The sequence below is a fragment of the Lissotriton vulgaris genome, chromosome 4_1, assembly GCF_964263255.1.
Source record: "Lissotriton vulgaris chromosome 4_1, aLisVul1.2, whole genome shotgun sequence".
Taxonomy (NCBI): domain Eukaryota; kingdom Metazoa; phylum Chordata; class Amphibia; order Caudata; family Salamandridae; genus Lissotriton; species Lissotriton vulgaris.
The window spans coordinates 559,815,439-559,840,505 of NC_141691.1; the positions used below are offsets into that span (position 1 = coordinate 559,815,439).

General features: G+C 47.3%; 1 non-coding gene across 1 annotated transcript; it reads left to right on the forward strand.

Moving 5' to 3' along the window:
* The first annotated feature begins 1,854 nt into the window (after positions 1–1,854).
* LOC147722253 (U6 spliceosomal RNA) lies at positions 1,855–1,961 on the forward strand. The gene has a single exon (XR_015295374.1). It is a non-coding gene; the product is annotated as a U6 spliceosomal RNA (small nuclear RNA).
* Positions 1,962–25,067: the final 23,106 nt, after the last annotated feature.

Consider the following 25,067-nt stretch of genomic DNA (forward strand, 5'->3'; position numbering starts at 1 on the left):
AATACGGTTCCCCGCCTCGGCGGGTCTTGGGTTCATATGCGTCCCCGGTCCTGGTATTTCTCACCTCGGTGCCTATTCCACTCCTGGAGTCACGTTCTGCAGCTCTGGGCAATAGCTTGCTTTTTCTCCACAACGGCCCCCTCCATGCTTCAGAGGCCTGGCCTCCACCTTGGGGGTGTCCGGGGATGGACGCCTCAAGGAGTTAGCCAGGAGGGGGTCCGCTACAGCTTTCGTGCGAGCGCCTTGGGCCCTTGCGGGTGTGTTGTGTGCTATGTTTGTGGCGTGTTACGCTTCTGTGCAGTTCGGCATGGCCCCTGCACAGGGAGGTCACGCGAGTGCGTGATTCGTTCCGCGTTATGGCTTGATTTTCCCTCTGCCGGCGGCGGGGGTGATTCCCGGGGTTTCTCGGGGTACGTTCTCTGCGCATGTCTCCGGACTCCCTTCCTCTGCCTGCGTCCGTTGTGATGGGCGTTGGGGAGGTGGGCTTTGTCACCTTTCCCACTCTGATGGCCGCAAGGCTGGCTCGGCCGCCTGGTCTGGCTGCGTCCTTGTCGGCGGTGACGGCGTTTTCGGCAAATGTCCTACTCGGGCTGTCTCCGGTCTTTTCATTTGGGGCCCGCTCCCCCGGGCGCGGCCTTTCTTCGGACTCCCCGTCCGCCTGTGGGTGAGGGCGTCCCGCCCTTGCAGGGGTGGGGTCCTTCGGCCTTTCCGCCCGTAGTCAGTCTTCACGGGGTGCGTTCGTGTTTGGCTTCCGGGCCCGAGTGTCGGCTCTTCCCGGTCTTGTACTGGTACTGCCGCTCCCTTTTTTTTCACCCCTGGGTCCTGGCTTTTGGCCCGCTCACTCCTGGGGGGGGGCTGTGGCCTCCGTTGCGTCCCGTCTTGGGACGCAGCTGTCCCGGTTCTTGCGCTCTTCGGGCCTTGCTGGTCTTGCGGACTTTCCGCGGGGTCCCACCTTCTCGACGGGTTGGGGGGGGGCCTGCTCCTTCCTTTGTCTCGCCTGTTGGTTTTTTCGGGGACCTGGGGTCGGCCTGTGGGGCCGGCCGGCGAGTGGGGGCTCCCTCTCTCAGTTGCGGGTACTTCCGTTGGACTTGCCTTCCGGCCCGGGGGTGGGGGCTGTGCTCCTGGCCTGCCTGGTGGATTTTCTTCGCCGGGTGTGGGTCTTGTTGTTCCCTGTCAGGACGTGTGATTCCTCTCGGCCTCGTCTTTTTCATGGGCTTCACGTCAGGCGGTGTCTCTCCTCCGTCGGCTTCCTGCTCTAGGTGCGGTGGTCCCTTCGGCTCCCGTCTCGGGCTTGTACGCCTTCGGGGGTCGTATGCCTGGTCCCGGTACTTCCCTCTGGTTCGTTCAGGGGGGGGGGGGCGTCCTTTGGCCGGGGCGTTTGGGGGTCGTTGGGTTCTCCTGCTGTCGCGCGGCTCCTCGTGCTTCGGGGGTTGCTGGCAGTCCTCCTGGCCTGCCGTCTTTTGCACCGGTGCTTCAGGGTCCCCATGTCTTGGTCGGGTCGGTCGACCTGAGGGTGTAGGTGTCGCCGGTCATGTCCCTTCGGGCTGTCTTTCCCCCGGGGTCCGACTAGGTGGAGGCGGTTCGACTGGGTCGGATCTAGCCTTCGTTGCCTGGTCTCGCCCTGACCCCGGTGGTGTTTCGGCGCCTGGGGCCTCGACTCGGTCTGCCTCCAGTGGCTCTGTTCACAGTGGGGGACTCGGCCCTCCTGCCCAGGTTCTACTCTCTCCTCCCAGGTCCTTGTGGTTGCCCTGTCTTTCGCTTGGCCTTTCGGTCTGCTGTTCGCGTTTCCCCCGTGCCCTCTGATATCACGGATCCTCTGCGGGATTCGCTTGGGCAGGGCCGGGGTGCTCCTGGGTGCTCGCTTCGGCAGCGCATGGACTACTATTGGAACGTTACAGAGATGATTGGCTTGGCCCCTGCGCAGGGTTGACTCGCAACTTCGTGAGGCGTTCCTGTTTATGGTTCCCGGCGGGACCGCCGCCCGTGGTACCCGCTCCCTTTGCGAGCTGGCGGTTCGAGCCTGCTGGCCGAACACGGTTCTTCCCGTTCCGTGGTTGGGTCCCTCGCACCCGGAGTCGGGGTTGAGCCGGCTCTTTCTGCTGGCCTGCCTCCATCTGCAGGCCTGATTCTTGAGCGGTTGTCGCTGCTTGCTCGGGGTTGATCTTCTGGGGCGGTGGTTTTGCTGCTGGGCTCCCACTGGTCTCCCACTTTCTCTTCATGTGCCTGGCGCTGGGCTTCCTTCTCGCTTTGGTGCGGTCGGCTTGGTGCTGACCCCGCCTCCGCGGACCCCTTGCGGGTCTTGGATTCCTGGCGGAGGGGTTTTCCTTGGGCGTGGCCCCTTCTTCCCGGTGGGCCCGGTGGGCCCGGTGGGCTGCCTTGCGGGCCTTCCGCAGTACGGTGTTCGTCGGGCTGGTTTCCCTGGTGGCTCGCTTGGCTCCGGAGTTTGTTTTCTCCATCGCCCTCGGGCGCTCGGCCTGTCTCCCCCTTGGGTTCTCTCTCTCGTTCTGCGAGCTCTTCAGGGTCCGCCCTTTGTGCCCCTGGCCTCGGTGGCCTTGCGGTTCCTCACCTTGTTTTTCTGGTGGCAGTGGTGTCTGCTGGGCGGATGGGCGTGCGGGGGTCGTGCCTCCGCTCCCCTCCCTTCTTGCGGGTTTTGCCGGACAAGGTTGTTCCTCCGGCATGTCCCCCGTTTCCTTCCCGGGGTTCCTTCCCTGGGGTCCCGGGCTCGGGTGGGTATCTTTACCGCTTTTCCCTGCCGACAAGGTTCCTCTATTGTCCGTGCTGGTTGTTCGGCGTGCTGTTTTGGCTTCTCTTGGCCGCACGTCTTCCCTTTCCCGGTGGGAGGGCCTGTTTGGGTCTTTTGGTCCGGTTCGTTCGGGCCACTTGCCCTCTCTTTCCACCTTGGTTCGCTGGCTTACACAGGCTATCGTCCTTTCCTATGCTTGCTGGGTTCGGTGGGTCCGGCGGGGGTCCAGGGTCGGTCCACGGGGTGTGGCTCTGTGTCCTGGGCCCCCTTCATGGGTGTCTCCTCTGTGGAGATTTATCGGGCATCGACGTGGTCATCCCCCACCTTGTTCGTGGGACTCTATCAGTCCTGGGGGGTCTTCGCTGGGGCAGTTCTGGGTGCAGGAGCTGCGACTCGTGGTTGGCCTACTTTTCCTTTGGGTCTTGATTTCAGGTTTCCTGTGACCCCTGTTTTCTTTTCATTTATTCTACTTCAACCTTGTGTTGATTTCTCTGCATCACCGTGTGGTGTTGTTCTTATGGTGGTCAATGAAGCCTTGTTGGCTTGGGTATTTGCTCACTATGTAAATCATGTGGCGAGGAAGACTAACGAGGAGGTAATGCCCCGGTTACTTACCGGTAATCTTCATTACTCCGAGTATAGTCTTCCTCGCCACATGAGTTCCCTCCCCCCCTCCCTGTCTGGCTATCGGCTTCATTGTTTGCTTGGTAGATCAGGCTGTTGGTTGGGCCGGTCCGCCTCTTATAGAGGTCAGGTGGGACTGGTCGGCCATGTTGGGAGGGGGTGGGAGGCTTTTTTTGCTTTAGGGGGTTCTGCCGTGGAGCTTATGCTCACTATGTAAATCATGTGGCGAGGAAGACTATACTCGGAGTAATGAAGATTACCGGTAAGTAACCGGGGCATTACCAACTTTTGGAGATATTCGCGCTAAGCCGATTTTTATCGCATTTGCAATAAGCCTTGGTAATACCAAGGTTTATCTGCGATAAAAATCGCCGCAGGTCTGCGATAAATTTTGTTCTCTAACCAAGCAATAGCGATAATTATCGCTATTGCTTGGTAATATGCCCAATGGTCAGAGAGAAGATCGCGGTAAAGAAGGAATTCGGGCCTTCTTACAGAAAAGCAGTAGCTGTAGCTATCAGCGGAACAAGATCAGTTGTACTACCGCCCCTTGCTGGTAAAAGGGAGAACAGGGTTGTATCCATTGACCTGGTAAAACCACAATCATGTGGCCAATAATAAGTAGTAGGCCAAGTGGACTCCCAAGAAATAGCAGAATGCCGAAATTTGCTACAATCCAAGAGGCTCATACTGAGAGACTAATCACATTTGGTAAACTTGCAGTGAATAAAAAAGGACTATGCAATAATGCCATGGAACTAGTGCCTCTTGAAACCCAAATAGTAACAGTTTGTCAAGAAACACCAGTCTACAATGATGTAGCTTCAGACTATGCTAATGAAACAAAGAAAAATGCAAAAACAAATGAAAATCCGGAAAAAATTCCAACAGTTGACAGAAATGCGTCTGGTTAATTTATCAATTTCAACGACTACTCTGAAGATCCAAGCGAGAATGAAGAAACGCCTCCAACAAAAACTCTCAAAGACAAGTTAACTGAACTTTCTCACCAACTAAAAGAAACATATCTGATTTCACCATGGATTGAATTTTGGATTGTGTTAGGTTTACTTACTCTCCTGCTTTGGCTCATCATGATCCTCTGTTTGGGAAAATTCATTGATGGAAAATATAGTACAATGGACACAGCAAGTCAAAACATCAACTTGGTCCTAAAGCCTCACACATCCTCCCACGTGGAGAAAAGAGAACTGTCATCTGTGAACATCTCAGCCAAACTAATACCCGGTGGGGTAGCATGGGACAGAACTGATTATGACATTTTTGGCCCGGTTGAGCTCTTGAAGTATCCACATCAGTTCAAGGTTTTATTAAGTGACTTTGTGACACCAAGTACATTCTCAGATGATTTTGACTTTGAAAACATTAATAATATGATGTCAGATTTAGTAATGTCAGCTAAATTTACAGAACATGATTACTTACAGGGTTCATCAAATTATGAAGAGCTATACTGCTACAACCATTAAGGTGATCACTATTTGCATAAAACTGCTCAGCCTAGAAGTGTTTTATCTTATAACCAGTGGGAACACTGTCCAACTCCACCAAAAGGCAGTTCAAAAACATTTTATGAGAAATTCCAGTTCTTCTCAGGGTTTAATAGCAGTGATCCATAAACGTTTTACTTTAAAATGTTAAGTAGGACAGGAATGAAAACAATGTTGACAAATACTAAACTAATTTATTCTGAAACATTTTATGATAAAATGTCTACATTTGGTTTCGAATTTTGGAAAAACACCATTGAAACAAAAACGATCTTGGTTTCCAAAGATTGGCAAGTACAAGGACTAGAAGCATTATTTAGGGCCTGCATGATACCAGAACAAATGATATTCTTGAATGATACAATTCAACAAACTACTTTGTCTTGGTCTAGCTAAGATAAAAGATTTAAATACACAGTTTATTCCGAAACCCATGACTGATAGTGACAGCACTGCAGATGTGGAGATAGACGTATCCCATATTTTACACCAAAACAGAACACATCCTGATTGGAAAAAGTGGTTATTCTGGCCAACAGACACGAATAACTGTCAAGATTGATTCCTGAACAAAACACAGGGGTTAAAAGTGACCAGACCAGACCCTAGATACTCCCAGAGACAACGTCCAGGGATAGTTACAACAAACAGTATAGGGTAACTTTGCCTTGATTGGCTAGAGAAATCCACACTGGCTGAAATGAAGCAACACTTAACTTTACTTAAAGACGGTGCTGACTTGCGTGATTTCATAATGGGACCACGCAAACAGCATCAAAAACGTTTCATAGCGGCCGGAATATACGCTGCATACAATGAGGCATGGAAAGTAATGCAAATTGAAACAGCAGAAAAAATACGAGAAATTGATTGTATACATTTGGAAAAATCACTTTCTGTTGTGGACAGTGGGTTAACGATTCTGTCCTCCATAATATATTCACTGGACAGCATTGTATCATCTGCTTTGGATATAATAAAGCAGGACTTACTAATGTTACAACATGGTCAGTCTCAATTACGTTCTATTGTACAGCTTGGTTGGACGTTGCAAAATCTGCGTACAGGCTACGTACCATGGCGTTTAATCAACGCAACGTCATTATTTGGTATCTTTAACCTTACTGATAAACAAATCAGTTTGGCAGAAAAAGTAGCAGACAATACGATTCTGAGCATTGAAAAACTCGAGAGATTACCATTGACAATGTCAGAGAGACCTGTCATTGAATGGATAATACATGGAACGATTACAATTCCGATAACAACTTTCCAGTTCAAATACTGTCAGGAGTATATACCTGCAGACCAGTATGAAAGGTTGGGTAAAGAATACATCAAATCAACCTGGGATTTACCCTATACACACAGATGTTATAGTGAAGGCAACAAGTAGGTATTTCTTAGTGGCAAAAATTGTAAAAAATCACTAAGCGGTACACTTCTGTGTCAAGGTATTAATTTGCATGGAGCCTGCGAAGGGTCTTCAAATTACCCTTCATGCCACCTGCATGGCACGCCTGCAAAACGGATAGAGACATTTTTTAGACCACTTTCTAACGGCAGTTACGTTTTAATAAGTGACCACAGCTGTTGTGGCATGCTGCTAGGAAAAGCCTATCTGACAACTGTAACTTCCAGGGCCATTTGCTGTATGCAAGTATTGTATCCACACAGCAATCCAGATATGGGGGCTGCGTTATGGCCTCGGTTGAATATCTCTTCTATTCGAATTGATACTTTAAGCAGAATGAAGTCTATTCTTTTACAGACAACTGTGCCTTTAACGTCATCAAAAGAAATGTATGATCTACAAGTGGCAAGGACATCGGTAGAGATACATTCCCTTTTATCGACAAATTGCCCCGTGCATTTAGTAGAAATACTAAGCCAAATCTTAAACATGACTGATTCCAGTGGCATTGCACATGTATTTAAGACAATTTTTTCGGGACTGTTATCAACCTTTGAAACAGTTCTGGGCATCTTCCCGAATTTTGTCCATTCTGTTTTTGGCAGCCTACCCTTCATCTTGGGACTCGTGGCAGGAATTTTATTTTTGCTCCTTCTGCACCGATATGGCAAGCCAATCCATAGACAAGACTCTGGCAACAATGGAAGAAACGATCCTAGCAATACGATACCCCAAGACCGTATCACTAAGGTCCTCGGATTGGCCCGGCTAAGAGATGTGGTACAACCTGGTTTCTTTCATTCAGACCGATCTGGCAAGATTGCATCATACCTGTGCTTTGATGTCTGCTATGAAGAGAAGAATGCATGTTGGACGTCTGTCTTACACTACAATCAGCAGTTCCAATGGATATCGATACTTTGCTAGGTCCTAGTAACGACTCATGCATTGTGTTGTCCCCAGTGGCTACCGTTTCTGATGACGGCATTCGTTGAGACTTCACCACTACGAATAGGAGGCTGTGATGTCCGAGAAGAAAGCAGCACCGAACAGGTACAGCCTTCTGTGAGCATTGCTGATCCAACCATCGATGATAGCAATCACGCAGAGAACTGCACAGTTGCAGTATTTTCGAACTTAGCCGAACTTTCACCTGATGTGGTAGACCAATTTTTTGCGGGTCTGTCTGAAATAATTTTCTCTCCAGTCAACGAGAATAACTCCGAATAAAAACAATGAGCACACAGCGTTCCCTGAACTCTGAATTCGGCCTTCAGTTTTTGATAAACAAAGCTACAGAAAATATTTGGAACTATTTTTCCCCTGAGAGCAAAATTATTTTTGCCCATTTTCCAAAATATTTACCTTTTTATTTTTGGCACATGGTACTCTGCTTAAAGTAGAACTATTCCTAGAGAACAGAGCTTCTATTTTAGGATACTAGAGACAATATTTTACCTCAGCCTCTAGCAGATATACAACATTTTGTATAAATATGTGATGAAATGGTCTCGACCTTTTTTTCTGTATTAAGAGACATTTCATGTGTAATTTTCGCAATTCATTCAGCTGATATATATATGCATTTATCTGAATGATGACACTGCTTGAAAAGCGTACAGTACCAACACTCATTTTCGTGTATTTACCCTATACCATTTCAAATGCGAAATATGTATTTTGGGGTGGATCGGAAAACACACATGCATCATTGAATGTTTACTATTGCTTAGTTTTTTAGTAATAATGGACATCAATCCGTGGAGTGGGTGTCGTGTTTATATCTAGGACCCTAATTCAATATTCCCGATTTATGCCCTTGTGAGGTTATAATCAATAATATCCTGATAAAGGCATAAGAATCAGATCCATATTCAGTAATAGCCCATGCTGTCCAAAGCACAGCACGGCTAAACCCATTGACTTCTAGAAAGCACAACGCGTTCTTTAAACAAACCAAGCCTCCAGCAACCTGGGAAATCCCCCCTGCTTTTGTTTTGATTTGAACAAGAACTCCTGAAGTCCAGAAAGAACTGTTAGTTCTTAGTGACGTCTTATGTCCAACCTTACGTCAAACCCGGCACCTTCCAGGTATAAAATACCAACAGTTGCCTTAAGCAAACACACGGTGGTTTGGAGCAGAGCGGCCATCTACTTGCCCAATAGCCCAGCTGATGCGAGAAGCCCAAGGAAGCCGCCCCTCCCGTTTGATGCACTGAGAGAGACGCTGTCTTTTTCTCCAGCCGAGAAAATCCAGCTCCGGTGTTTCCAGCCTACCATTGCGGGTTGCTGGAATATCGAGTCCTGAGGAAAGAGATACCAGACCTCCCACATTCTATTATCAAGATACGGAGCTGACTAAACCCTTAAGAGAATTCTTGATGCAGATTCTTGGCCAAACCATCTTAGCCAACTTAAATTGAACTGCTACTTACTCATTCCCTCCCACGTATTAGGCTTAGGTCAGGTACACCAGGGTAGGCTTAGTTAGAAGCACCAGTTGAGTATGTTAGTCAATGTATTTGTGTGTATATATTTTATCCATTTTAAAGTATCATATGGCTAAGAAACCATAGCAATGCTTTTACAGTATTATTTCATAATACTACTTTTACTGTAGGCACTTTACTTTACTTTAAGTATTACAATTGTGGCAATTCATTTCTCTTGCATGAGGAAGAAGACTGCTCAATAAATAACACCTTTTATTGAAAACGCCTGTCTCTCTATTTCTCTGCATTCTGGTGAAACTAAGTATGCACTGCTGACTGAGTGAAATAGCTGTCGATTGTTTTCACACGACTCTAGAGATACACTCTTAATCTGAGGGAGCAAAGTTGCTATGTTTATGCGGTTGTTGGAAACTGAACACCTTCTTGTCTGAGCCAGGGAAGTTCATCCCTCATTCTATTATCAAGATACGGAGCTGACTAAACCCTTAAGAGAATTCTTGATGCAGATTCTTGGCCAAACCATCTTAGCCAACTTAAATTGAACTGCTACTTACTCATTCCCTCCCACGTATTAGGCTTAGGTCAGGTACACCAGGGTAGGCTTAGTTAGAAGCACCAGTTGAGTATGTTAGTCAATGTATTTGTGTGTATATATTTTATCCATTTTAAAGTATCATATGGCTAAGAAACCATAGCAATGCTTTTACAGTATTATTTCATAATACTACTTTTACTGTAGGCACTTTACTTTACTTTAAGTATTACAATTGTGGCAATTCATTTCTCTTGCATGAGGAAGAAGACTGCTCAATAAATAACACCTTTTATTGAAAACGCCTGTCTCTCTATTTCTCTGCATTCTGGTGAAACTAAGTATGCACTGCTGACTGAGTGAAATAGCTGTCGATTGTTTTCACACGACTCTAGAGATACACTCTTAATCTGAGGGAGCAAAGTTGTTATGTTTATGCGGTTGTTGGAAACTGAACACCTTCTTGTCTGAGCCAGGGAAGTTCATCCCTCGCTATTCATTCAAGAAAGTTTCCAGTGACCTCTGAGCTAGCTGGCGCAAACCTAATTAAGTTTAACATAGTCAGTAGAGACCTAGATGACCTCAGTCCTATGTCTAAACTGCTGTTTATGTTATTCCAATGCGCAGAGCCTATTGGGAAAATAGGAACTACACTACAAGTGGATCACCAACTGTGCCGATGACCTCGCACCACTGAAGAACCCCCCAGGCATGACCGGCAACAGGAAAACCTCATGGTTCACAGACGCTCTCAAAGAATCAAAGAAATCCTGCCAAACCCTTGAAAAAAAATGGCGCCACGAACGAACTACAGAAAACATGACAGTCCTCAAGATCGCCACCCACGAACACCACCAGCTGATCTGCACCACCAAGAGGACTTCATTCAAAGAGTGACTAGACACAACACCCACAACAGCAAGGAACTCTTCAACATCATCAAAGAGCTCTCCCACCCCAGTGCCAACAGCAACAACATCACACCGTCACAAGAACTCTGCAACTCCCTCGCCACGTTCTTCCATCGAAAGATCGCAGACATACACGACAGCTTCGGACCCCAGACTCCGCCTCCAGCCACCCAACCAGGGACCCCCACCACCACCCTCAGTGCCTAGACCCCCATCAGCACTGAAGACACCACCAACGTCATGAACTCCATCCACTCCGGCTCCTCCTCGGACCCGTGCCCCCATCATATCTTCAACAAAGTGGACACCATCATCGCACCCCATCTCCGAATCGTCATAAACATCTCGTTCGCGCCTTCCCCGAGAGCTGGAAGCACGCAGAAATCAACGCCCTGCTGAAGAAACCCATAGTGGACCCCAAAGACCTCAAGAACTTCTGCCCCATCTCTCTTCTTCCCTTCCCAGCCAAATTCATCGAAAAGACCGTCAATAAACAGCTGACTGCTTTCCTCAAGGCAAACAACTCACTCGACACATCCCAGTCCGGATTCCGAGCCAACCACAGCACTGAGACTGCCCTCATAGCAGCCACCGACGACATCATGACCCTGATGGACAACGGAGAAACAACCGCCCTCATCCTCCTGGACCTCTCGGCAGCCTTCGATACCGTATGCCATTGCACCCCAATAACTCGCCTCTACAACACTGGGATCCAGGGAAAGGCCCTGGACTGGATCACCTCGTTCCTCTCCTACAGAACCCAGAGAGTCCACCTCCCTCCCTTCCGCTCAGAAGCCACCGAGATCATCTGCGGCGTACCCCAAGGCTCCTAGCTAAAACCTAACCCTCTTCAATATCTACATGAGCCCCCTCGCCGCCATCGCATGCAAACACATCAACATCATCTCCTACGCCGACGACACCCAGCTGATACTCTCCCTCTACAAAGACCCAGCCACCGCCAAAACCAACCTACAGGAAGGAATGAAAGACGTCGCAGAATGGTTGAAGCTCAGCCGCCTGAAGCTGAACTCAGACAAGATGGAGGTCCTCATCCTCGGACAATCCCCATCTGCGTGGGACGACTCCTAATGGCCCCCAGCTCTGGGCTCCGTGCCGACACCCTCGGACCACGCACGCAACCTGGGATTCATCCTGGACTCCTCCCTCACGATGACCAAGCAAGTCAACGCCGTCTCGTCATCATGTTTCAACACCCTGCGCATGCTCTGAAATCTTCCGGTGGATCCCCTCCGAAACCAGAAAGACGGTCACCCAGGCCCTCGTCACCAGCCGACTGGACTACGGAAATGCCCTATACGCAGGAACCACAGCCAAACTACGGAAATGACTACAACGCATACAGAACGCCTCCGCACGACTCATCCTCGACATTCCTCGCCACAGCCACATATCTGCCCACCTGAGAAACCTGCACTGGCTCCCCGTCAACAAGAGGATCACATTCAGGCTCCTCACCCACGCACACAAAGCTCTCCTCGACATAGGCCCCAAATACCTCAACAACCGCCTCTCGTTCTACACTCCTGCCCGCCAGCTCCACTCCGCCAGCCTCGCCCTCGCCACCATTCCACGGATTCGCAGAACCACTGCCGGAGGAAGATCATTCTCCTACCTGGCAGATAAAACATGGAACTCCCTCCCCGGACACCTACGAATGACCCAGGACCACCTCACTTTCAGGAAACACCTCAAGACCGGGCTTTTCGAGCAGTAGCACCACCCCCCCCCCCCCCCGCCCCCCCTCATCTCAGCACCTTGAGACTTTCACGGGCGAGTAGCGCGCTCTATAAAAGTTTCTGATTGATTGATTGATTGATTGATTGTGTCCCACCCAGCTGCATTTCTGCTTTACAGTGTTCCAATTGGTTGAATGTTATCCTTCCATTACACTGACTTGAGTTTGTTACTTTTTTCTTTCAGTTTCAGCACTCCATGTCAGTGCATGTCTTTCCTTGATCTCACCACTGTCTGCTTGTTCCTCCTACATGCCCGCCCACTGCTTTCCCTTGCTACGTTGATTCACCCTCCCTAAACTGTGTTGCATTCCAATTTCTCCTTCTTTGTCCAGTGACCCATATCACCTCAGACTCCACCCCTCCACACAACTGTAGCTCCCTAATACTCCCCTTTCCTGCTCTTTTAACTTTTTAAATGTTTTATTATTTTTGACAAGGGCACAGCAGCTCAAAAGCACTTTGTGGCTGCTCACTTACTTACTCTTTTCTCATTGCCGTGCAATTTCTATTTTACCTTTATTTCATTGTACTAAAACTGATGATGCATGTGCACATATGTATATGCAGCAGTGGCCATCTTGGAATGGCTTAATGCGCACAAATGAGTCACAATGTTTGAATTCTTGTGTACAAATTGTCTGTCATCGTGGGTGTTTTTTATACAATAGAAAACACATTCCAAGATGACTGCCCATGCATCCACCTGAGTGCACATACGTGTGCATGTTTCATCATAAACTGCAGCCATTTTGGTCTTAACTAATGCCAATCCAAACAAGCAGTGGCAAAGGTCATATCTCGGCCTTTTACAAACAAGACCTATAGGCTTTGGCCATGCCTATTGGCTCATTGCTTTGTGCCTCAATGCATGCAAGTGCACTGATAAGCAAATTTTATTGCAAATTACGACTGTTCACCAGAATCTTGGTTTAACAAGGAGTTAATGGACATAAGTTACACTTTAAAGAACAAAGTAAATTTTTTCATGTCTTTTCTGGGTCTACTCCAGTTTATGTAAGGATTTGCAAGTTGCAATAGGTATAGAGCAAGATCAATTAACATATCATTGTTAAAAGTCGCGGCCGGCATGACTAGACCAGAGGGCTGACCAGAAAGTCAGCACCCTCAGCAGTGGGCAAGCCACTCTTCCTCTGCCCTAGACCAGCCCCGCCCACCCCCAACCGAATACTTCTGCTTTCTCGCAGTGCGAGAAGCAGAAACATAAAATGGTAGGTATTACCATTTTATGTTTCTGCTTCTCGCACTGCGAGAAAGAAGTGGGCGACACTCCTCTGCCCTAGTAGAGGAGCTGCCCATGGTTGTTACCTTTAATAGTAAAACTATCTAGCATGTGCATGATGGAGGTTTAAGTTTAGAACACCTTTTTTCTGAAAATATCAGTATGCATGCGTATTAATCGGTGCAGGTTTCACTGTGTTAGTATTATTGATTTGTCAGCAAGGCAATTTTGTTATTCATTTTTTCATCATTTGATTGCATTGTGTGGTCATGAACTGAAACACATGTTATGGAGTGGAAGAGATCTTGCACAACAATGTGTGCAATTTAAACTATAATTAACTCCCAATGTAGGACAGATGTAAAGAAACACACGTTGGGGCATGAGGATCAATATGTCTCACACCCTAAAATTCAAACGCATCTACATAATGGGGCAAATTATCTAGGAAGTGATGGTGAGAGGAGTTGGCTGCACCATACTACCAAGGATATGGTGCAGCCTGGCGGTTTTCCCTGAGATGGCGTTAAGTCTCACGTCTTAACTCCAATGTAGGCACCCTTGCACCAGAGTGCAATGGTGTCTGTGAGCAGGAAGGTTTGTTTATGTACAGGATGGTGTCCTTTCCTGTACATAAACATACCTAAAATTCCATTTTGTAACTTACATGTGTGCTGTTTCATGCAGTACACATGTAAGTTACAAAATGGCATTTTTAAAAAAGGTAAGTTTATGTACAGGAAGGGACACCTTCCTGTACATAACCAAACATTGGCATTTAGCTTTTCACATGTGTGCTGCACAAAAAACAAAAATGAGGAGAAATAAAGCATTTCTCCTCGTTTCGCCACCTTAGGACCAGGATTCTCCTGGTCTTAAGTTTGGTGCTGCCACCTATTATCGCCTCTCTTGATAATAGGTGGCAGCAATGAAGTGAATGGGTGTTGCAGTGGAACGCCCACCGCAACACCCAATGCACGTCCCTTTCACACTCATTTTAGCGTGAAGGAGGCCATATTACCAAGGCAGCGTTAAGCCATTTAATGTGGCCTTTAGCCACTGTTGGAAGTGGGGGTCCTTATTGCTTACCGCTGCCACCAAATGCTGCAGGTGGGAGTCCCCGACCCCTCGCTACAATGTTAGGCTAAGTAAGGACACCGCTGAATTAGCCCTGCTCACTCCATTAGTAGCTTGGCACGAGCAGCCAGGTTTATTTCCAAGGCACGAGTGTTCAGTATGTGCAACCACTCTCACAGTAACCCCATGATGTCACCACAAATAGACTCCACAAAGGTTTTGATAAAATGAGTATAATCTTCATGTAAGCAATTATACGATACGACCACACAATACAAAATCAACATAAAAGAATAGGTAGTATTCTTTCCGGTGGGTTGGTAGGTTCTAATCCCAACCACCGCTTCTAACCAACAGTTAAATTCACATCTAACTGTTTCTAAAAGGTTAGGCCAGTCGTATTGCTAGAATCACACATGTTACAAAAGGAAACAAATACTGCAATGCGTATTGATATTCTCTTATACTGTGCAACAGAGAAATAATGCCATACGTAGCGCAACAGATATGTACTTTGCAATTGAAGGAATAATGCAATGCGTATCACCACGGCATGCCCTGTACCAGGAGGAAACAAAGCAATGCGTCACGCTACAATAATGGCGGGGCAATGAAGAAATAATTGCAGGTTTATATAGCGCTAGGATCGACTCCCGGAGGAGTATCTCCGCGCTTCGACCGCTGCGAAACCCTTCCTGGCTTCCCTGAGAGATGGTCCCTTAGTGGGTATCTCCAGGGTGAGACCAGGCATCCCCGGCGGTCTGGTGGGGCCGTTAGTGAAGATGAGGCAAGCTAATGCCCAGAGTTGCCGAGTGTGATCGCTGATCAGAGTGGGCACCGAGGCGAGAGAATTATCGAGTCCGCTGACCCTGGTCCAGAAACCTGCCGCGTCGGGAATCGAACCCTGGTCCCGGGCCGTCCTCTGCTCTCGGGTCTGCCGCCTCTAACCAGTGAGCCACACTACTTATAATACTACTTATAATACACTGCGCTATGTTATACCCAGATACTATGCACTGAAGAAATAATGCAATGCGCCACATTACAATCAGGTAATATGCAAGAGAAAAATAATACAGAACGTAGCGCACCAAGCATGTCGTTCTTCAGGTACCAATGAGGTCAGGCGTCATCCGACAGTTCGATAGTTTGTTAGCAGCAATAATGCAAAGTGTAATAGAACAGTTTTATGTGCTCCTTTAACAGTACCACTGTTATGGATCAAATAATGACACAAAGGTACTGCTTACCACTCCATCCCCAGTATTGCCACTCCTTGGGTAGGCAAGGACCGAGATCCGAGCCGAAGCAACGGCTCGTGCAGCTGACAGAAGCGAGAGGCTGAGAGTATGTACCTCCAGGCCTGCTCCCCACCTAAGGTGGAGATCCACGGTACCTGGGGGGGGCGCGACCCCACTCTCCTCTCCGATGTCAGAGACTTGGGCCTTGATTTAGAACTCTGTCACAGGTTGATGCGGACTCGGGCCGGCGGCTCAGCTCTTCCTGGGCTGCCAGTCCGGGACGCTGTTGTTTTACTTCGACGGCCCAATAACAACTTGGCCCTTCTTCCGGCAGTTTCAGTGAACACCGAGACCCACCCTCAACACTGGGGAGACTTTACTCCAACTTCGGTGCACACCCTGCCCAGGCACTCCTCACCAGCACCTTAGGTTGCACTTCGACACGCACACTGCGCATTCAAGACTCGCCTCTTCTCTGGTGCTCACGTTGACCAGGCACTCTTTACCAGCGCCTCTGCTTGCACCTCAACATGCACACTGCGCGTCCAAGTCTCTCCTCTTCTCTAATGACCAGAATGTCCAGGCACTCCTCACCAATGCCCTGGCTGTACCACGTCATACACTCTGCGCGACTTAGACTCACTTCTTTTTTTGGTGCCTACGAGGCCCAGGCGCCCTTCACCAACACCCGGGCTGCACCACGACATGCTTCTAGCACATCCGAGACTCACTTTTTCTGTTGGTGCTTACGATGCCAAGGCGCTCTTCACCAACACCCTGGCTGCACCTCGACAAGCACCCAGCACGTCCGAGTCTTGCTTCTTCCTTTTGTGCACATGAGGCCCAGGCACTCTTCACCAACACCCGGACTGCACCACCACACGCACCCAGCGCGTCTGAGCCTAACCTCATCTCTCCATGCACACCTCGACCAGGCGCTCCTCACCAACGTTTTGGCCTGCACTTCGACATGCACACAGTGCGTTCGAAACTTAGTTTACTCCTACGTACCCATGATTACAATGCACAACTTCTGAGGGTCTCAAGCTACAAAGGCATGCGCATCGCTTGGGGCTTCTCCAGAAACTTTTATGATCCTGTATTTCCAAACAAGGAGCCATCTCACCTTGGGCCCTTGGGGGTTAAAAGACACAGCACAAATCACAGTCTTCTTCAAGCATGGGGATCGAGCGCCTCCAAACACAGTCACAACAGCCTCTCCCTTAGTTAGAACAGCAAACTGCAGACCAGCACCTGATCATGAAGCAAGGATCGGTCTGTCCACAGCAGTTTCTTCATTTGCTCCTTCTTTAGCACAGGTTCCTCTTGACCACAGAATGGGTCCAAGCATTTACAGTCTCAATCCATATAGGTTTCATTTCCCTTTTCTGGGGTTTCAACTCTCCTAGTTATACCCCTTAATATCTTTGAAGTTTGTATGTGCTCAGGGGTCCTTGAACCCTCCCTAAATCAGTTCTGGGTGTCTCCCTCCCAGTGTCACCTCTCTCCCTTTGATACTGGGGGTCTGGAGCCTTAATACCTCAGCAGGAAAAGGGTCAATCGGTGTATAGCACCAGCCCAGACCTTTTCACCTCCCGGGCTTCTCCTCCTCCTACTTTCCAGGTGCATGGCAGCCTGGTGCCATCTCAACTTCTCCCTGGGTCAAGGCCTCTTCCAGCTCCTCTCCCCTTTCAGTTCAAGACAGAAAATCTACTTTTCAGAGACACACAGAAATTCTCAGAGCACAAAACTCAGCCACTTTCTAAAACAGTGGTTTATGAACACACAGTGACAAAACCACCTGCACAGAAAGATGTGCGATAACCCTGTGAGTTCTTACATACTAAACTTAACATCTCCATTATAAACTGCCAGGAAACTAGGCTAACAAACACAACACCCAGCCTCCCCCGTTCTGTCCAATGGGCAGAATGGCTTTTAGGCAGTGAAAAACGAAATGGAGAATTGTTCACTATCAGAACATAGCACACACCTCAGTATATGTTCTGCCTTTTACCTACACTGCACCCTGCCCAGGGGTTATCTGCGAGCTACCACAGGGGTTCCCAATTTGTATGTAAAAGGGAATGTCAGGCCTGTGAAGTGGTTGCACTTGTCAGGAAAGCGTGCTAACTTAGCATTCTGCGCACAGGCCCTACACTGAAGGCCAAGTTCCCTTCTACGCGTGCCTTTGCATTACTAGCCCTGGTACACTCAGTGCAAATCACTAGGGACTTTACTAGTAAGGTAAACATACCAATCATGGACAACCACACCATTACATTTTATATAGGGAACACTTGTACTTTGACACTGATCAGCAGTGGCAAAGTACCCCAAAGCATCTAAATTGGCTATTCGAAGTCAGGAAAACAGTGTTGGGGGAAAGCAAAAGGTTTAGGAAACTTTAGCCAAAAGGGCCAAGTCCTACAGCCACGTTATGTGATTTAACGCTGCCTTGGTAATAGGGTGCTGGCCTTATCGCCACCACAATGTCACACAAGTGACATTGTGGTGGCAGTAGAGGCTTGATAATATGCTCCAACATTTTTCAGGTATTGGTCTCTGGGCAGTGTTTGCAATTAGTGACAGGGATGAGTAGAGCATTAAAATGCAGTTCACCAATATTAATGCAAATACGCAATCTAAATTATTTAATTCCAATCCGGTAACAATATGATTGTATAGATTATTCGTGACGCCGCTGAGTTGGTTCTGGAATATTCTAGTTTAGAAGTCATTTTTGCGAAGTAAAGTTATCAAATAACATGTGTTAATTAGATCATAAGCTCTGAGAAGTAGATCGAAATGTCAAAACATTAAAGGTTATTTAATCATCACAGAAATATAAATTAATTTCTGCATGACACTAACAGAGAGTCTATTTGAGGAACAGTAGAAAACAGATATTTTTGCTGGATAGGAGAAACGGCATAGCGACCTAATGTTCTTTCTAAAGAAATGAATATTCATGCATGGCTAACTTTAAGTGCTTCGTTTTTAGCAGCTAAGAGTTTTGCAAGCAAGGCACACAGCTGTGTGTCCAGAGAGACAATTATGTTGTGGTTGGAATGAGCTAAGGCAGAGGTTTTCATGTTTACACTTATTAAAAGGTAAATGTGCCCCCCCTAAGAATGACTTCCAGGCCACGTAATTCCCTTATTGTTAATAAGAAGGCATTAGCACCAAGCCAGAATGAACACATATTCAGTAGTAAATAAGAAGGAAGTACATTAAAATCTCTATGAATTCACCCATGAAACTTAATAGCTCCAGTGCCATGATTACAAGATGACCTTATGTTACCAAGGTTGCAATACTCGACCTCTGGGATTGTACTTTACAAGTCAGTGTGTTAGTTCTACGAGATCAGCTTTATTGACTCAGTCCTCCAACTCTCAGGACGCATTAGGATGTTAAATGGAAACTGAGAACTGGAGCACCGTGTCCTTAGTGGCATTGATTCATCTCTTAGGTCCGGATTACAATGATGGCGGAATGTGTCCTGCTAGCGTGTTTTCATCAGGAAGACTGCCGCCTCCTCGGCAGTACCACCACCCAATCACAATCTGTGCAATGAGTCCTCCACAGCTATCTCCGACTTCTCTGTTACCGCGGCAGGAAAGCAGCAGAGCTGGCCCATGGAGGAAACCTGCCAAACTTCCCGCCGGCCCAACCAGAACCTGCCTTTCCGCCTATATGTAATGTTCCTGGCGGGGACACCCCATGCGAGAGTCGGTGGTCAGACAGGTAATGAGGTGAATTACTGGCTCCAGGGTAAATGTGCCCTCATGAAATGTGACTGCTGCTCATGTGTTGCCCTCCATTGCCTTCGGGCCAGGTTCACGCACTGTTTCTCCTGCACAATGGAATGCAAGGAAGTGGTGCGCCCGACTGCCTGGAGGCACTGTCATTGCCAAAGCCTGAGTGGGATGCTGCCAGTGGGATGCTGCCATCTTGGCGGTGTTATCTGCACCGCTGCTGGCTGGCAGTAAAGCCTCCTGAATCGTAATCGGTCCCTGCATCTTATCCAGTCGAGAAAGAAGGGTGATAACATTTAGAAAACAACTAAACCACACGCAAGTGAGCTTTGGTTAATGGCATCTCAATCCACTTAATTAGGCTCTTTTGTTGAAATGAAAATGTGCCATCCTCTCACGTTAGGCTCAAATGTACATAAACAGAAGTTCCAATTCAAAGCATACATTAATTTCATGTCACTACCTTCACAGCATTAGCTCATGGAGGAAAAAAGTGAGTAAACGTAGAGAAGGTGATAGATTTTAAGTAGCTGCTATCCATTTAACCACGGTTTGCAAATGTTACTCTTTATGTCGAGAACAGAGGCTTCCCACAGCCGTATATCTTGTTTAACAGGATATGCAACAAATTAGGAATTAAGTGGTCAAAAATCCAGGAACAAAAATCTTCAATAATCTGAAATCGGTTTTATGAGTTATCTTCTAACAAGTTATGTCACATATTACGGAGGATGACCATACAAGCTCATAGCTTAATATAAGCCTCTGAGGCAAGACTAATCTTCTAAAAATGTAATATGTGAGGTCATAAGCAGTTTATTGCGGGGCATAAGCTATAGTTAAGTCAGGCAACTATAACTTCCGAATTACAATGGTTTTGTATGAGCAAAATCTGAGCCTAACCAAAACGTCCTTTTACCTTTGTTTTTCTTCAGTGAATTTCTGAGGTTTTTTAATTCTATCTTCTAATTATAACGTCCCTGTAACATTTGGTATTTTCAGTGAATTTCTAAGGTTTAAAAAAAATATATTTTCAAACAATAACAAGCCTGTAACCTTTGTTTTTTAAAATTAACTATGTTTTTTTTAAATACTAGGTACATTTGCAGACTGGTAGTGACAGGGGCTGGGGTCTCCAACCAGCTTTGAGTAATCTCGCTGTGTGTGACTTACTGGAGGTAATAGAAAGGGTTCCCAGACCCCAAGGACCCTCAGCATCCAAGGGGACTATATGCCCCGACCAGTAGTGCTCCAGGAACACTTCTCAGCAACCTCACTGTGTGGGACTTACTGGTGGTAACAGGAGGGGTTGTTTGTCTCCAAGGACCCTCACCAGCCAAGTGGACTTATTTACCCAACAAGTTAAGTGCCAAGAGGTCCCTTTTCAGGGTTTTTGTAAAAGAGCGCCGGGCCTCTTTTACAAAAGAGGCCAGCCTTCAAAAGAAAATTGTTGTATTTTATTAGAGGAAGGGGGCTACGTGGCAGGCCAATTTCTGCAGGCCAATTGTTGTCCCGGGGGGGGCCCCTTCCCCAAGAGCCAGGCCTTCTTTAAAACTTATTGTTGGTGGGGGAGAGGGGCCATGTGTCACCACTCCACAGAACGATTTTGGTCCCATGTCTCCTGGGTGCCTCCAGTGCACCCAGTCTCCAATGTAGCTACAGGGGGTGCATGAATGCCCCCTCAGTCCCTGCCAGCTCCCCTGCCTGCTGCAGGAGTTGGCATTGCTTTCAGACATGGGGAGCTGTTAAACATACAGCTCCCTGTGTCTGAAAGCAATGTATCTGTTTCCCTGCTCGCTTGATAGTGGGCAGGGACCTAGACAAATTCTCTGCTTCCAGCAAGTTAGAGCATTTTTCCAATCTCACTTGCTGGAAGCAGAGTTTTTATTGTCACTTGATGGGAGCCGTAAAGCTCCCGCCAAGCCATAGCAAACAGCTATGTCCCAGGGTGGGCACCCGAAGACATAGCAGGAGCCAGCCCTGGGGGTGGCAGTCCCCAGGGCCATTGTTGGCTCCAGGATGAGGGCCACGGTGCCCCCATGCTTTATTGTAGTAGGGTCTGACCCTGGGAGGAGGTATTCCCGGGGCTAAGAATGGAGTTCTGGACTTTTTGGTTCCGTCCAGAGGTGTCAGGGATAACACCCGAAGACCCCGGAGTTCTACCTGTCTCGGTGCACAAATAAACAGACACACGGGCTTCTCGATGGTGGCGTCAAAGACCAAAGGTTTATTACTGCAGGGACACAGAAGTCACAGAAACTACACACAGGCAGTATCTAGGAGCCTGTTCGATTTGTACAAAGAGGGTTGCTCCTTATATACTAAATACTAGGCTTCAGGCAAATTCTTTACATGTTAGTTTATTCCCAAACGTTTGTGTCCTAAACAATAAATATTTGGCGTTGCACAGGGATCGTCAACAATATCTGATGTCAAAACATTACGAACGAGGGGTTCCCACTTGTTCCATCATAATCTCATGTCAACTTTTCATTCAAGAGCCGGACCGCCTCATCGTAAATTTCGTTACCTCCCCCTAATAAAGGCCCAGAAGGAAAGGAGCAGAGCCAGGTGCAGAAGATAGAAAAGCAGGATAAGAGATGTTTGTGGGTCGTAAATGGGCAAGGCTACCAGCTTCGGCCGCCTAATCATGATCAGGGCAACAAACACGAGAACCAGTATAGCAGGACTGGCCTCAGGCAGAGGAGGCAGTTTCTGTCGAGTCATGCAACCATGGCGTTTTCTGTCTTAAGGTGCACGTGTCACTAGAGAGGTGAATCGCCGGCCAAAGCCTACGTGTCCTTAATTGGAATGAAGTAATCAGAGGTCATTGCGTGTCCATTGACTATGTGAGGGCAAGAAATACAAAATGGCTGCCGTAATCTAAGATGGATGCCATGGGTAGATCAGAAATGTGTTTGTAACAGGAGTGCTCTTGCTCGTAGCATAGCAAAAACACCAGGATATGCTAAATGGATCATTTGCGGTTCACTGATACCAAAATTATGTATTCACGACAATGTTGAAAACACGGGTTCAAATCGTCACGGAACCTCAGACCCTCCTTTTGCCCTTACATAGGCAATTACTCAGTCTATGTCAGAGTCTAACTCTATGCTCATCAGGTCAATGACATGTTGCTGTATCATCATCCTTTCTCGCGCCTTTTCTCCAAACGCAGGTGGTTTTCTGAAACAGGTTGCAGCACAGAGACTACACAAAGCGGGACCACATTGGATAATAAGGCAGCACGAGAACAGGAATACTAGGATGACACCAATGACCATCAGAACCTTCCATCCCCACGCTGATAACAGAGTCCAAAACCACTCCATTAAGGACCAGTTTCCCTTGTCTACGTGAATAGAGTCGGAAATCTTGTGTAGCTTTGAGATCGCTTCATAGACAGTCGGAGCATTATTGGGAATAAAAACACAGCAGCTCGATTGGATCATTCTACATACCCCACCTCGATCTGCAAGTATTACATCTAGAACCATACGGTTCTGCAACGTCATGAGACGATCCGCCTGAAGCTCAGCTGTTAAGTTACTAAGGGCACCAGCAGTTTCCGTAATAGTAGATTCAACTACCCGTGTTAGCTGACGTAGATTTCTACTATTGGCCATAGGCCCCCAAAACGGAAGGAAACCTTTGAAGAAGTCTCCTGCTTCCTGACCAGCGGTATCTTCCTTGCTGAAAACACCTCTTGCTACTCTGGTCTTGTGATAATCTGAAGAAGCAGTGTACGTAGGAGGCAACAGTCGAGCAATATAACATGAACCTGAAAAGTCAGCAGGCAACCATGTATACGCTCTGTCTTGACAGATGAAGTAGGTACCCCTAGCAGTAAGAAAGGCAGGGGAAGAGTGAGACGGAAACACGTAAGTCTCAACGCACTCACTCTTCCCTAACTGAGCTCTCGGATTCCTCCCATTTCCCTGCAAACAGACTTGACCTCGGTGAGGTACGACCCAGACTGGAGTGGAGCTTTTACGCTTGCTTTCTCCCAAACTAAGGCGATACTCTGTAGAATTCCAACTCAAATATACCTGTAATTCATCTCTAGGGTAAGATAGGGTGTTATTGACGTCTTTAATCATGTCAATGATTCCCTTGACTAAAGCTTTATTGGCAGAGTTGTATTTAGTGGAACGTGGTGGACACGGAGGATAGGTCTCAAGGGCATAAGCAAAAATGGTCTGAAAGGCCTGAAATGATCCATTATAGCTAAAAGGCAAGACTAGATAGGGAATGCCTTTATCCATAGTGTGGGGTATCAAGCCACACACCCAGCAGTTTGTAGTGTTAACTACCAGTTGGTGTTGATGCAAGAGCTGTATAAAAGTGTTATTGATGAATTCTGAGCGTCGAGCTTGCTCGTGTTCAGGAAACGAGTGAAAAGAGTGCACAGAAGAAACAGTAGAAGAAACAGGATTAAGGGGAGGTACTGTAGTTGCTATCGGTGTAAAAATTAAATGCACACCAAATATGATTCCACCCACCAACATTATTAAAACAATCAGAAACGTAACTGTACATTGTATCAGAAAGCATTTGCTGTGAAGAATTTTGTAAAGTCTATTTCTGCGAACATAAATTACATTCTCTCGTTGCAGCTCAGGAAGCTCCATCTTCTACAATCTGCTCGCGACCACTGATGATGTGTACGTAGATCAGCCCTGGGAGTTCCCAGAACTAACAGAAAGATCGACCTAGTGTCTGACCCCCGCAGATTCAACTAGGCACACAGCCACGACCCTACGGCTACCCAGACGGCAAGGCAATTTTAAAACAACAAAGCAATACAAAGTATGAGCAAACTTCCTGGCTGGAGGCAATGTATCAACATTCAATGTGTAAAAATAGGCAGTTTCCTGCTTTATTTGTCCATATTTCGGGATCGTAAATTGTATCTCAATTTTGCAGGAGCTGTTTGATCTGGAAACAGTGTATTTTCAGCAGGTGTTGCAATGTTCAAGTTCGCAGGTGACAAATGTTCTTTCGATGCAGATGACAAATGTTCAGAGTTCAAAGGAGCAGTTTCAGAAGGGGAGTCAAAGTTCGCTGTGTCAGTGATTAGTTCTGCATCACTGAAAGGAATACATCTGGGAATTTGTTCAGCTTCAGAGGCACCGATTCCTTTCTTCACCCAATCATCATAAGGAAGCGGCAGAGGCACACGCTTGGCGTGTGTTGTATGGATCCAGTTCTTCCGTCCAGCCACACGAATAGCAGTTCTCGTCGCCAATAACACCTGGAAGGGGCCAACAAATCTGGGTTGGAGGTTTTTCGTCCGGGCAAAATTACGGATGACCACTTGGTCGCCTGGTTTCAGCTGATGACCTGAACTCTCCGGTGGCTTTGGCAATGCATCGAAAACCTGTTGGTGAATAAGACTCAATTTAGCAGTCAAGTCGAAAAGGTAATCAATTAACATTGGGTATTCCAACTGTTTAAATTCCTTCGGTCTAGGTACTCCCCAAACATTGGCCAGACGACCAAATACTATTTCGTATGGACTAAGACCTACTCTAGAATGCACAGTCGCTCTTGTAGATAACAGAGCCAAAGGTAGTGCATCTGGCCAGGACAAACCCGTGGATGCTTGTATTTTAGCAAGTTTCAGTTTGAGGGTGCCATTGTAACCCTCAACTAAACCAGCAGACTGGGGATGGTTTGCACTGTGGAACTTCTGTTTGATCCCTAATCCGGCACACACACTCTGCATAACTTTCCCTACGAACTCACTTCCATTATCTGACCATACAATCCGTGGCATGCCATACCTGGGGAA